At 52.1% G+C, this 14,162-nt stretch overlaps 1 protein-coding gene across 1 annotated transcript in view; it reads right to left on the bottom strand.

Moving 5' to 3' along the window:
- Positions 1–103: 103 nt before the first annotated feature.
- The window catches only part of NCSTN (nicastrin), a 46,814-nt gene continuing 32,755 nt past the window's right edge, over positions 104–14,162 (bottom strand). The window contains exons 17-18 of the transcript XR_012636239.1: positions 2,806–2,935; positions 104–216 (exon numbers count right to left, since the gene is read on the bottom strand). The gene's annotated coding sequence lies outside the window, so the exon portion shown is untranslated. The remainder of the gene's footprint in view (positions 217–2,805; positions 2,936–14,162) is intronic.

Genomic DNA, 14,162 nt, shown 5'->3' with positions numbered 1-14,162 from the left:
AAATTTCAAAGCTGATTCCTCTCTCCAGGGAATTAGACACACGACCAACAATCTTCCAAATAAATAATTTAAATAAATTTCCAATAAATATATAAATTAAATAAATAAATCTCTCCTCTATGTGCGCGAGTCGATTGCAGGGCCTGTCTTCGGCACGCTGTGCAACGTGGTTTTCCTTCTTCAGATGTTAGTCTCTGCAAATGCTTCCAAAGTGCTCTAGAAAACAGAAACAAAGGAGTTCTCACTAACTTTCTGCTCCCACTTCACAAAGAGAAAGAAAGCAAGAAAGCAAGCAAGAAAGAAAGTAAGTTTAATTCTTCTGTCCCTTCAGGACCAGCAAACAGTTCCAGTCACAAGCCAGCAAAGCATCCTTTCCCAGTGCAGAAAACGGACACAGCTCGACCCAGCAATGGCTGCCAGCAATGTGGGCGGGGGGCAGGGACTCAGGGGCTGCAGCAGCCCGTGGCTGCAGGGAAAGGCCCAGAGGGGGAGCCTGTGGAGAGGCTGTGGGACTAGATGGAAGCCGTTTCTCCTGGCTCTCTGGAGAGATGACAGGTGGTGGATTGGAGCGAGCGGGGAAAAGACAGACTGCGGGGGTAGGGGGGGGCTTATTGTATATTAAATGAGCCCGTATGTCATGGATTCTGGCACCCCAGACATATGGAACCCAACACAGCTGCTTTGCTTGACGTGTCCAAATGGAAGTTGGCTCCCTGCTCCCCCCGGGACTCCGCATGCAGGCCAGGAACACTGGCTCTCCGTCTCCCCTCCCTCCGCTGCCTTCACAGCCGTGCTCTGCAGAGCCCAGGTCGCACGCAGATGCTTCCAAAGCAGGGACTGTGGGGGTCTGGGGAAAGGGCAGGCCGGGCCTGACCCACCCCCTCCCAACCAGGCTGGGACAGAACCGGGCAAGGGGCAGAGCCAGAGGGGAAAGGGAAACAAAGTTTGGAGTGAGTGGAGTGAAGAGGGGTTAGAAAGAAAGAGCTAGAGAGAGCTGTCACTGCTGGCAGAAACTGTACACTGGATAGACAGATAGATAGATAGATAGATAGAGGGGGTGTCTGGGGATAGATAGATAGATAGAGGGTGTGTCTGGGGATAGATAGATAGATAGATAGATAGATAGAGGGGGTGTATGGAGATAGATAGATAGATAGATAGATAGATAGAGGGGGTGTCTGGGGATAGATAGATAGATAGATAGATAGATAGATAGATAGAGGGGGTGTCTGGGGATAGATGGATAGATAGATAGATAGATAGATAGATAGAGGGGGTGTCTGGGGATAGATAGATAGATAGATAGATAGATAGATAGATAGATAGATAGATAGAGGGGGTGTATGGAGATAGATAGATAGATAGATAGATAGATAGATAGATAGATAGAGAGGGTGTATGGAGATAGATAGATAGATAGATAGATAGATAGAGGGGTGTCTGGGGATAGATAGATAGATAGATAGAGGGGGTGTCTGGGGATAGATAAATAGATAGAGGGGGTGTATGGAGATAGATAGATAGATAGATAGATAGATAGATAGATAGATAGATAGAGGGGGTGTCTGGGGATAGATAGATAGATAGATAGATAGATAGATAGATAGATAGATAGATAGATAGATAGATAGATAGATAGAGGGGGTGTCTGGGGATAGATAGATAGATAGATAGATAGATAGATAGATAGATAGATAGAGGGGGTGTCTGGGGATAGTTAGATAGATGTGTATAAAATATTATTCTTGTATAACATCTTTTGCACATGGCAAGATGCTTTCGAATTCTAACAAGCCATATGATTATAAGAAACTGAAACGAATGGGTGAATAAACAGAATGGATAAACAGAGGCAATGAAATGAAAGAAATATTCTGAGTCTTTAAAAGACTGACATGTACAGACACAGCCTCATGAATGAGTAGAAATGCACCCGGAGAAAGACATTTGCAAACACACACAGGGAAACTCATAGGTATATACACAGAAATTTGTACACACAAAAATACACTCCGAAAATCACACACAGAGAAATTAACCCACACAAAACCCACAACATATGTACACAGTAATTCACCTACACGCTCACATACACACACACACAGCATCACGCACATGAAAAACACAGATGCAATAATTCATCCAAACAGGCATGTGCACACAACACACACACAAATTCATATACACAAAACCACACACATATACACACACAGTAATTCGCCCACACACGTGTGCACACACAGAGAGAGAAATACATATACAGAGCCGAACTCACACAAATATACACAGAGACGCACACAGAGACACACACACTTACATTGCAATCTGGGGAACACCTGTCAAATATGTTACCTAGAAATCTTGTACCAAATAAAATAAAAATCCAGAAAGCAAATTATTTCATTCATCCTGCACATTTTAATTAAAAACAAATTAAAAGTTATTCCAGCGAAGGTCGAGGGTTCGGGGAGCAAAGATGGAACCATTTTCGGGTGGAACTGCTTTTCGGGCACTGCTTGTAGCTGGATCCAATGCCCCCTTCTCCCTCAAAGCTCTGAGCTTTGCACCCTGAAGTGTGTGTGATGGGGGAGGAGTTGGGGGACCCTGGTCTGGGAGGAAGGGGAAATAGGGAGCACACAGAACCCCTGCAATGGTGGGAGATCGGGGAGAGTTGCTGGGACTCTCTAGAATAGAGGGGGCCGGGAGAAGGACACCCAGAGAGCTTGTGGGGTCGGGACGGAGAGAAGCAGGGAGCCCCTGGGTTGTGCAATGAGCTACAAACTGTGCAACCCACTCGTGACTTACCCTCCTTATGGCAAGGTCCAGAAGCTTCAGTTCAGGTGTCAATCAAGAAGGCCCCAATCCAGCCGAGCGTGTCGGCATGTGTTTAAATTCTGTGTGTGTCTGTCCCGTCACCCGTGTGCGCTGTGCCTGTCTAATTCAACACCCAAAAACACCTCTCAATTTGACTTCTCCAAAGTTAAGTGAGTATCCATTCTGTTTTCTCTTCCATTTCCCTACCCCCCATTCTCTCTCTCTCCGCTGCTCTCCCATTCCTGTTTTCTCAAGGATGTTCCCACAGAACTAGGATCCACGATCTCCCACTTCTAAGCCCGAGAGGGGAGACTAGGCCCCCTCCCTTCCCGCTTGGCCTTGGGAGCAGTGTGTTGGGAGAGTGAGTAATAGCTAGGGAAGGGCTGTGTGCAGCGGGGGCAGCCGGGAGCTGCTTTTCCTTCCCGAGCGCTTGGGCACACATGGAGCGAGACATGGCCCCTGCCCCAAAGAGTTCACAATCCTGGCTCACAATTGCTGTCCATGGAGAGCTGCAGCATCACCAAGCCACAGGAGCAGGTAGGGCTCCCCTGGACGGCTGTGCTTACATCCCTGGAGAGCAGTACTGTGCTTAGAGGGAGCTGGCGCTTCACTCTTCTGCCTCGGGCAAGGGCTGCGTTCCTTGCAGCCAGGTCTCTGCAGCCCCTGAGAGCAGCTGCCTGGCTTTGGTGGACTCACGCTGGATTGGCGCCCGTAACACTTGTCTGTCAAACCTACGTCCCTTTCTAACCATGCCCCGCGCTCCCTGGGACCGTGGACTTTGATGCCCTGGGACTGCCCCACCGCTCGCTTAGGCCAGTTTGACACGAGCATCACTGTGCTGAAGACACCGGGCGGGATTGTCTGTCTCCCTGTGCCTCGCACCCTGTGCAAAGCAGGGGGGCCCAGCGCTCGCTCTGAGCTGGTGTGAGTGACTGCGCAAGGTGCACGGCGATGATGAAGTGAGGCTGCAGTGAAGCCTGGCTCTGTTGCTCCTGCACAGGGGTGAATGGGTGAGGACACAAATATGGACCAGGGGGTTCATTTGCTGTGGGGCAAGCGGGGCTTTTGCCCCCTCCCCAGACTGTCCATAGGTCTAGATGCTCCACTGTTCTACCCCCCCCGACGTTGCAGGATATAATATGACCACATACAACGTTCCATACGCTGACACACCTCCCTCCCCTTCCACAATTTAATTTTTTGACGGTGTCCCTGACGCAGGCACAATTGCTTTAAACACCCAGCCCCAGCCCCAGACCCCTTGGAGGTGATTAATGAAAAAGGAGTGGCCAATAGGATCTGGGGTGGGAGCAGGGTACGCCACCTCCACCTCCCTGACCCCACCCCAGAATAATCACCAGCCACATTTCCAGGAGAGCTGGCCCTGTCCTCACTTGCCAGCCCTCTGCATGGAACCCGCTAGATGGAATCAAGTTGACCGGGCCAGGTTCTGAGTGAGTGTAAATTGCCATAGCGCCATCCAAGTCAGTGGAATTACGCCCAATTACACCAGCCAAGGGTCTGGCCCTTTGTTATTATAGTGAGATGACTAGCAAGACAGGCCTCTGGATGTGAACGCCAGGCAGGGACAATGATTTATACCCCTGGGGCTCAACGCAGGAGCCTTAATCAAGTCCTGACTCACGGGACTCCCAGGATTGCTCGCATGAGTACAGGTTGCAGAATTGGGCCTAAACAGCTTCCTTTCCCTACTGCCTGCTTGTCTGAGCTACTCCATCCTGCAAGCCCCTGATGCTTTATGCCGGTGACTTTCCCTCTTGGGAGATTTTCACTTCTCTCTGCAATAAACGCAAACTGAGTGTTCCGGTCGATTTAGCTGCTGCAAAAGCCTGGGTTGAGAACCCCTCGCCCGGAGAAGCGGGGCAGGATCCAGCTGTCACATTCAATGACCATTAAAATCTAAAACAAAATTCTGAGCCAAAGACCTTTTTTCCCCTTTCCAGAATCTCCCTGCGTGGCCCTTTCCCTGCCTCCGAGTGCGGTGTCACCAAATGCAGCACGTGACTGCTTGTGACAGGCACCACGACCCTGGACAGCCAAAGCTGTGTATCTGGACTCAGGACCCCCTCCCCCCCACCAGCCTAGGAGTCTGGGGTGTTTGGATCTAAGGTTTCTTTTGTAGAGCCCTCACAACACCCAAAAAACCACCTCGACTTCTCCAAAGTTAAGTGAGTGTGTGTGTGCCAAAGGTTATATCAAAGGGCTAACAGAGGGTGGGTGGGGAAATTCTCTGTCTTGAATACTGTCCTTCTAAATTTATATGGAACGATCTATCTATCCCCCATACACCCACCTATCTATCTATCTATCTATCTATCTATCTATCTATCTATCTATCTATCTATCTATCTATCTATCACCATAGTATGTCACCACCTGGTACCTCAGCAATGAATCTGATCGCAATCTATCAGTGTATCTCTAATGGCCACCTCACCCCGTCCCAAGCAATTGCCTTACCCCTAACCGGACGACATCCTCAATCTCTGAAGTTCCTCTGGCTTTTCTCTGCTTGCAGGACGAAGCCCGAATAATCCCAGCCCTGAGGATCTGGTTGGCTCGTTCGTTCATTGACGGGGAAGAAAGTTTCCCCTCTGCGCGCTCAGACTCCTGCACTGATGGATGGGCCCGGGGAGGGGAGTGATCCTGTCATCGGGGCCCAGACATGCGGAGGAGCAAACGGGCTGCTACACATTTATATGGACATACCTTGAAGCATGCGGCCCATACACTATATATACACACACCCAAGCTAGCATGCTGCCTCCCACCCCAGGCTTCCTATTGGCCACTCCAGTGCTCCCCCTTATAAATATTAAAAGAAGCAGAGGGGATCCCATTGGCTGGGAGGGAAGTTAAAGCCCCCCTGGGAGGGGAGGTGGGGTTGGATGTGGTCCTGCAGGGGAGAAGGAGGTAGTGGGGTGGGGAGGGAGAAGGAGACATCTGTTCACCATGCATATTTCATAAAGGAGAAATAGAGAGACTGGGGTGGGGGGAGTGTGACAGGGGGAGTGGGAGAGAGAAACAAACAGAGACCTCTCCTCTGCATGGGGGTGGGACAGAGGGGACAGTGCTTGGAACAGAAACTGAACGGCTAATGCTGCGTTCACAGAGACTGGCCACCCTGCAGAACCTGGCCTGAGGATTCACTCCGACAGTCGGTGTGAAGCACTGAGCGGGCCTTTGTGCATATGTGTGCGTGTACGTTTACGCGTGTGTGTTTGTGCATATGCTTGTGTGTGCGTGCCTGAGTTGGTGTGTGCGCATGTGAGTTTGTACGTTGTGTTTTTTTGGGCGTGGGTGTACATGCTTGTATGTGCGTGGGTGTGTGGGTGTGTAAGGCAGGCAAGCACAGGATGTTGATATGCCTCACACACAACTCAAGGGACCCAGGAAGGCTCCCATTAGCATCAGTGGAGGATTGATTTTAAAGCACGTGTATAGATTTTAAAAGTTTGATGGGATAAGAAAGCCAGCCAGCCAGCCAGCCAGCTGTTCCTAACATACAAATATCCATACGACATGTTCACAAGCATGTGACTTTAACAACACACTAGAATCTTTTGGGTGGTTAGATTAAGCCGCGTCCTCCCTGCCAAGCGGCCCGTCCCCTCCTCTTTCAGATCCCCCCTTTAAAATCTCATTTTAAATCCTTCCTACTTTGCTCTCAATACCAATAATCTCTCCACAAACTCCCTTCCCTGGACTATCTACCTAGCGAGCTCCATATCATCTATCTAATCTATCTATCTGTCTAGCCCCATACACACCCATCATCCATCTATCTATCTATCTTACAGCTCCCCAGTTTGCTGCCTGGGAACATCCCTCCTTTCCCAGTCCCATCTCTTATTCCCCCTTCTCCCCCATTAGTGTCTGGGGTTTCCTTTCTACCCCCTGCCCTCCTTTCCAGTCCCCACTCAGTGCACCCCAGGGGCTGGTTTCTCCTTGCTGCGGTGTCAGGAGGTGCCCAGGTGATGGGCACACACACCTGGGCAAGCTCCAGTCCGGGGCCCCGTCTTAGCAGATGGTCTCAGAGTTTGCAGGGAGAGGAGGGGAGGGCGGGGGAGGGATCAGGTGGTGGCGAGGAGCTTGCATCACCATTGCTATGGCACTGATTAAAAAACAATATCTGCCTAATGAGCTCGTGGCAACAGCAGCATGCACCTTGAAATTAACCCTCACATAGATACATGTGTGCAAATCACACACACACACACCCCATGCCCAGCTCTCTCTCTTTCACACACTCATGCGCTTACACAAATGCATCACCCCCCCCCCGTAACCATCACATACACACAAACATCACACCCATAAACATCACAGACACATGTAAATATCACAGACGCTCAACACCACCACGCACTACACGCATGACACACCCAGTGCTTAAGTTGTGCCAGGGCTTGCCAGAGCTGAGTCCGGCACCTCTAGGCTCGGCAGTTCATAGCCCTGGCACCTCTGGGATTGCTGCATCTGTTATGAATGTAAAAAAATTGTTTGAGCCCAGCACCTCTTTTCTTACAAATTAAGCCCTGTCATCACCCCCGCAGGTCCATCACACACACACACAAACACTCTTCTCATGACCCACACCCGCACCACATGCCCATCACACCCACACACACTCTCTGCCTGCTGCTGCCCACACTCCCCTCTCCCCATGAGGTGACTGATGGGCCACATACATATTTATTTATTTCTCTCTCTGCACTCCTTGCCCCTCCTGTTTGTGTCTCTCTTCCACCCCTAGGGGCCAGCGCCTCTCTCCCTGCCAGGATGCCAGCCGGGCCCTACCCATCTCTGCAGCTGATGGTGGGATGGTCTCTGGGCATCTTGCCCGGGCCCTGGGAGGAGGGGACGCAGGCAGCTAGCCTGGGCTCTCACGCCTGCTCTGTTCTCGGCTTCCTGATAGCCCCAGGTCAGTGTCAGGGTCTCTCTACTTTGTGTTCTCTTTGGTGACTGCTTCCTCCAGGCCTTAGACAAATGTCCTGTGTAGCCGAGACCCAGTGGCCCGCCCCGAATTCTCACCGCCCAGAGCAAGGCACTCTGGGCTACCTACCCACACTGCACTGCGTTGCCACCCATGCAACGTCGCATCTCAACGTCGCACCTCAAAAGATACAAAGCCAGCAGCCGCAGGGGAGACCCTCCTAAGTTCTCAGGCAGCCTTTTGCTTACTTTGCCTCACTGTAAATCTCAACCATTATTGATGGAAATATTTTTCCGCCGGTTCGGGCGCGCGGGGCGAAATCGACGTTCACTGACAATTCCCCGATCAGAATTGGAGCCTTCCACGCCTGTTTCTACACCACTCTGCCCCAGGGCAGTGCCAGATCACCGCTCCCATGGGCTGCCGGCTCGTTCAGTGCCATGGCTCTGGTACCAGTGAGCTGGATGAGTTTGGTGCTGGGATTTGTCACGGGGCAGTAGGCCCCTGTGAGTAGAACCAGGCCCATCCCGTCTGGAGCAGAACCGGTGAATCCAATTCAGCCACTTAAAGGGGCTGGGCTACACTTTGGCCTATAGGCTGCTAGTGGCCAGGGAGGGGGAATTGATGGGGACAGGCTGTTCCTGCGGGGTGTGAGGTGGGAAGCCCCAGTGGTGGGTTCCCCTGGAGCAAGCGGCCAGCTGCCCAAGGCCATAGCCTAGAGAACTGGTCAGAACTGGGAAGCGGCCAGATGCCCTTCAGGACCCGGAGATGAAACCAGAACGTTAGGACTGGGTTAAAAGATTGTGTTGCTGTTTGTTGACTTGCTTCTTTACGAAAATAAAGCTCCTTGCGAGAGATGGGGTGTGGCCACGTGTATTTTGGAGCTGGGGAGAAGCTCCATGACGGGGTTTAAGCAGTGGCCTGGGACTCCGGAGAGCTGTGTGGGGCCTCAGCTCTGCCCCAGACTGACTCCCTGTGTGACCGTGAGCAAGCCACTTGCTCTTATCCCCCCGTCGGTCGAATGGGGATAAGATCCCTTCCTACGTTTGCCTTTAGATTGTAAGCGCTTCAGGGTGCAGACAGGCTGCGCCGTGTCTGGCACAATGGGGGTAGGGCCGGTAGGCGCTACTCTCATACAATGAGCCATCGTTTCCCAAGCTTAGGATAGCCTCTAGATAAAGTCCTTGGTTCAAGAGGAACTTGGCTTAGAGTGTCAGGGCTGAGTGCTACAAACCCACCAGCCTGCGAGGAAGGGGTTTCCACAGGATCAGGCCCTAGCTCTGACAGGGGGAATGAGGCTAGACAGGGGCACAGGGAAGGCGTTAGGTGTCTGAAGTAGAAGCTTGGGGCTTGTTTCTAGGATGGGTAAGGACTGGAGTCAGCTCCCAAGGGAGGCCGTGGGCTCCCCGGCACTGGAGGTTTTTAAGAACAGGTAGGACAGACTCTGGACTGGGGCCTGCCTTTAGGCGGATGACCTCTCGAGGGCCCTTCCTGCCCGACATTGCTGGGATTGTACGGAACAGCTGCGCTGCGTCCAGCTCGTGAGGAACAGTTTAGGCTCCCCCGTGCAACGTGTGCTCACGCCAGATTCAAAATGAAGAACAACCGGGAAAGGGAAGAGAAGGTGCCCAACCCTCTTACTGAATCTCAGACGAGGCTGGGCTTGGGCTCCGGGTGGCTGAAGATCTACAGGGCCCCCTGCTCCTAACGCTGCATTTGCCTCCCTGGCAACGTTTCCAAGAGGGCGAAACCCTCCGGGACCCTCGGAGAACTGCCCACCTCAACTGGCGGACATGGGGGCCGGGGATCAGCTGCAAAGATGGAGCCGCTGAGGTCAACTCTGGTACCACAAGCTGAGAGTGCTACCCTGGCCACCCCTGGGGCTGTGTGTGTGCGGGGGGCACAGGGAGGTAGGAAAGAGGCAGCATTTGGCAGGAGATGAGGTGACATATTGTACAAACCCACTGGGGACCCAAACTGGCTCGTGCTTGTCAGGGAGAGCAGACGGCTTTAACCCTTCAGGTGCTGGAGCGGATGCAAGCCTGACTTTCGGAGCTTTTTACGCTGCGACGCTGGAAACCTAAATCATTGCCTAGAGGCGTCAACAGAGATCAGGGACCCTGTTGGGCTGGGTGCTGCACAGAGACAGAGTAAGAGACAGTCCCTGCCACAAAAGGGCTCACACTCTATACAGGCAAGAAAGATAGACAGGCAGTGGGGGATAGGCAGAATTATTATCCCCATTTTACACAAGGGGAAACTGAGGCGTAGAGCAATGCAGTGACTTGCCCAAGGTCCCCCAGTGTCAGAGCTGTTAAGTCCTGCTCTGGTGCTTTAAACAGTAGCCCACCCTTCCTCTCTGGGGGCCCTCGCTTTTGTTTGCAAGTGTTTATGGTGCAGGCAAGTTAGCTCCTGCCCATGTAGGGGTGAGGGCCCCCTTAAGGCCCCTTGTCTTGTAGCACCGTGGGCACTGGATGAGGAGGGGGCAATGGTACCTGGTTAGCCCAGTGAGGACCGCATGGCAGGGATGCGGCGCTTGGCTCTCACATTTCCTTACACCAGGCGAGTCGTTCCTGCCTGGTGACTCTGACACCCCCCCTTCTCAGGTGCCTGCCAGGCGCCGGTGCATGGTGGTAGTCCTGGAGCACCTATCCCAGAGTGCTTAGTGCAACTGGGACGGCGGTTATGGCTGGAGCAAGGGGCTGCACAGACCTTGCTAGCAATGCTGCGGTGATCAGCCTGCGCCTTGGAGCACGAGGGCTGCTGGCCCCCACCTTAGCTCCTAGGGGGAGAGAGAATCAGGCCCTGAAGCTACCAACCTCCCAGGCTGCAGGCAGTGGGGAAAGCAACAGGCCTGCCTGTGAATTCACACCCAATTTGGGGCTGGATTCACGTCCATGACACTGCTCCGAGATCCATGCAGTTACAGCAGGGGTGGGTTTGCTCTGCCCCTTCCAAGCAGCTCTCCCCCATCACCTTCTTCATCCTACCATCTGCCTCTCCCTGATTCTGCTCTCGGAGTGACCTGACCTCAGTGGGCTTACACCGGCACCGCTGATCAGAATCCAGCCCGGCCTCTCACTCACTAGTGCCCAGAGTCTAACGGCTGCTGTCTCCTTCTCCCTTTCACCCTCAAATCTAGTCTGTGGGGTGTCTCTGGGTGGTAAAAGCCCAAGGGCCTAGGTGTGAGAGCCTCTTTCTCTTTGCCTGGCCCTAAATCCTGCATGTGTGTGTGTGTGTGTTAACCTCTGTGTGTGCTTATGAGAGTGTGTGTGATAGTGTCTCCAGATGTGTTGGTCTCTGTGTTTGCAGATGCATGTGTTTGTGCACCAGTGGTTTTGGGGCGTTGTGCAATCGCATGCGTGTGTGTGTATGACACACTAATATTTGTGTGGAGGGGTATGTGCGTGCACATAGGTTCAGGGGGTGCGTGTGTGCAGGTTCAGGGGTGTTTACATGCGTGCACGCCCAGCTCCTGACAGAAGGTCCCTGCTCTGCACGGCTCTCTCCATGCCCTGGGCACGCTCGTCTGGCTGGTGACAGAAGGTCTCGGCTCCCGTCACCCCTCTCCCCTCCTCGCCTTTGTCTCCCTGGCTTTTATGGAGTGCAGGTTTTGTTAGCGGCCGGTGACAGACGGCCCCGGTACTCGATAACCAGACAATCTGTCACTGCCACCGCTGACAGCTTTCCCAAGGAGAAGTCTCCTTTCATCCGCCCCGGCTCCCCTTGTCCCCACTTGTCCCCTTCCCCACGTGCTCCCTGGCTTTGTTCCCCCCCCAAAAAAAGCCAAATAGCGACAGAAGCTCCTGATCATAATATCGCTCTAATCGAGTCTGTCATAATCGGATCCAATCTAATTACGTTCAGATCCCTCTCTTCTCTTGACTCTCGCTATTGCCTGTCCATCTGTCCCTCTCTCCCATTCCAGTCTTTGTGTCCATGCATCTGTTATCTGCGGGCCTTTTTCCCTCCTCACCATGTCCTCGCGCCCCAGCCCCCATCGCAGCGTGGCTGCCCCGGCCCCTTCCTCCAGCGGGTCCCTCTCCAATCAGTCTCTCTTAGAGGCCTCTCCATCAATCCATTTAGCAGCAGCTCCCTGCCTCGCTTTGCCCATCTGCTTCTCCCTTTCTGCTGTTCTGGATGTGGCTCTGCTATTTAGTTTGCAAGTCTATCTTGATTAGCCCCAGCAACCTCACTGTTTAAAGCTCTGTTGGCAGGGATGGGGAGAGATCACCTGCGTGGCACAGAGCCCTGTGCCATACGCAGCATCCTTCCTCTACACAGCTAGGCCTCTGTGCCTAGGGCTACACAGCCTAGGCCTCTCCGCTGCCCTGCACCTCACCTCCTCATTAACATCAGTGCGCAGGGAGTGTGAAATGCCACCGTTGGGACCGGGCAGCGCCTTGTACCCACTTCGTGCAGGCGTGAATGATAGCATGAGGCAGAGGGCAATGGAGAATCGGGCTGCAGGCGGTACGCCCATGGAGGTGGGGTGGGAGGGATCCAATTTGAAATAGTAAATGTCAGGAAGTATCAATGTCTCCCTTCTTCCTAAACCCGGTTGGGGAAAATATTCCATCATTAATAGAGTCCTGAGGAATAGAGAGTCTACATACATGAGGGACCAGAGCAAACCTGACCTGCCTGCTCCTTTACACTGAATGAAAACAGTACGGGAGAAATAGATAGAAGGGTGAGTATTGGAATAGACAGAAAGAAGTGTATGGGGATAGACTGGTGTGTATGGGGAGAAATAGACAGAAAGGGGTGTAGGGCAACAGATAAAAGGGAGTGTATGAGGACAGACAGACAGACAGCTGTGTATGGGGACAGAGAGAGTGCGCAAAGCGACATACACCACAATGATCTGGATTTTGTCACATTTTGCACCCACTTTGCATGGCTGTGGCCGATGACAGAAGGAATGAGGGTGCTGGAAAACTGGTCCCTTCATTTTCATACACTCCAAGATTTGGGGGAGAAGAGGCAGGTCAGAGGTAGGGTTTGGTTTGGATGTTGGGGCCATTTGTGGGGTTCTGGCATCTTCCTGCGAAGCAGCTGGTTCTGGCCACGGTCAGAGATAGGATGCTGGGGTAGACGGAGCAGGGACCTTGGTTCCTATTTGTAATCTTCAGAGCCGGATTTCAAACACATGGTGGGAGTTAGATGCAGGCTGGGTGCCAGCCAATGTACTTTGAATCCTGTGATATTCACCCTTTAGCTCCACTGCTTCACCTCGCTCAGTTCGATCTCACTTGCTACTTGATGGATACCACAGAGGATCAGAGCATGGGAGTAGGGCTCAGATTTCTAAAGGTATTTAGGTGACACTGTGCTCAGCGTCGCAAAGCCTAACTGATTTAGGAGCCTAAATGTCATTTTCAAAAGGGATTTAGGCACTTTGCAGTTCAAATCCTATTGACGGTTGTTGGGATTAGACTCCTAAATGGCTAGATCTGTTCTGAAAATGAGATCAGCTAGGTGTCATGACACTGAGCACAGCGAACAGAAATATCTTTAAAATTTGGGCCAAGAGTGCCAGGAATGAATGGGGTCTAGTGGTTGGAACAGGGGACCTGGGAGTCCTGGGTTCTGCGTCCAGCTCTATTAGGGACTCATTGAATGACTTGGACTGGCCAGTTAGGCTCTCCGTGCCTCAGTTTCCCTCAGCTGTAAAAAGGGGATGACAACACTTACCTATCTCTATCAGTCTAGTTTCCTTGTCACCATAGTATCTGAGCATCACATGCGGGTGGGGCAAGGCAGGTGGCTGTGAAATTCAGTCAGTCCATGTCTGTGAAGTGCTTGAAGCGCCTCATATGAAAGGCACAAGGGATGTGCAAACTTCTGATCAACACAGTAAAAGTAAAGAGCAAACCGGGTCAGGTTTGTATTTTTTCTAGCTGTTTCTTTTCTCTTGATTTCTGCGCACCTCCCTGTTCCAGGTTTATTTACTGTATCTGAGCAGTTCTCTACCCATCACTAGCACTTATTATCCATAGTATGGCTGCAGCTAAGGGCTCCGTTGTGCAGGGTGCTGCACATACACAGTGGGGGACAGTCCGTGCACCATCTACATAGACAAAGGCAGGATTATTATCCCTACAGAACAGAGAGGGAATCAAGACTTAGGGAGACTAAGGCCCAGATTCTCAAAGTATTTAGGTTCCTAAGTGACTTGCCCAGGGTCACACAGGACATCAGTAGCAGAGCTCAGAGTTGCACGCCGATCCCCAAACCAATGCTTTAACCATCAGACCAGCCTTCCTCATCAGAAGGAAGCCTGGGGATGCGTGACAGTCCCAAGCCCATCTGTAGGGGATCCAACGCAGGCTACCTGCAAATGCTGTTTGCCAAATGCACACATTGGATTCCAGCATTAAAATTAAAG

The sequence above is a fragment of the Natator depressus genome, chromosome 24 (assembly GCF_965152275.1).
Source record: "Natator depressus isolate rNatDep1 chromosome 24, rNatDep2.hap1, whole genome shotgun sequence".
Classification (NCBI taxonomy): domain Eukaryota; kingdom Metazoa; phylum Chordata; order Testudines; family Cheloniidae; genus Natator; species Natator depressus.
The sequence above is the reverse complement of the archived record's forward strand: the minus strand, read 5'-3'. Positions and strand labels throughout refer to the sequence as shown.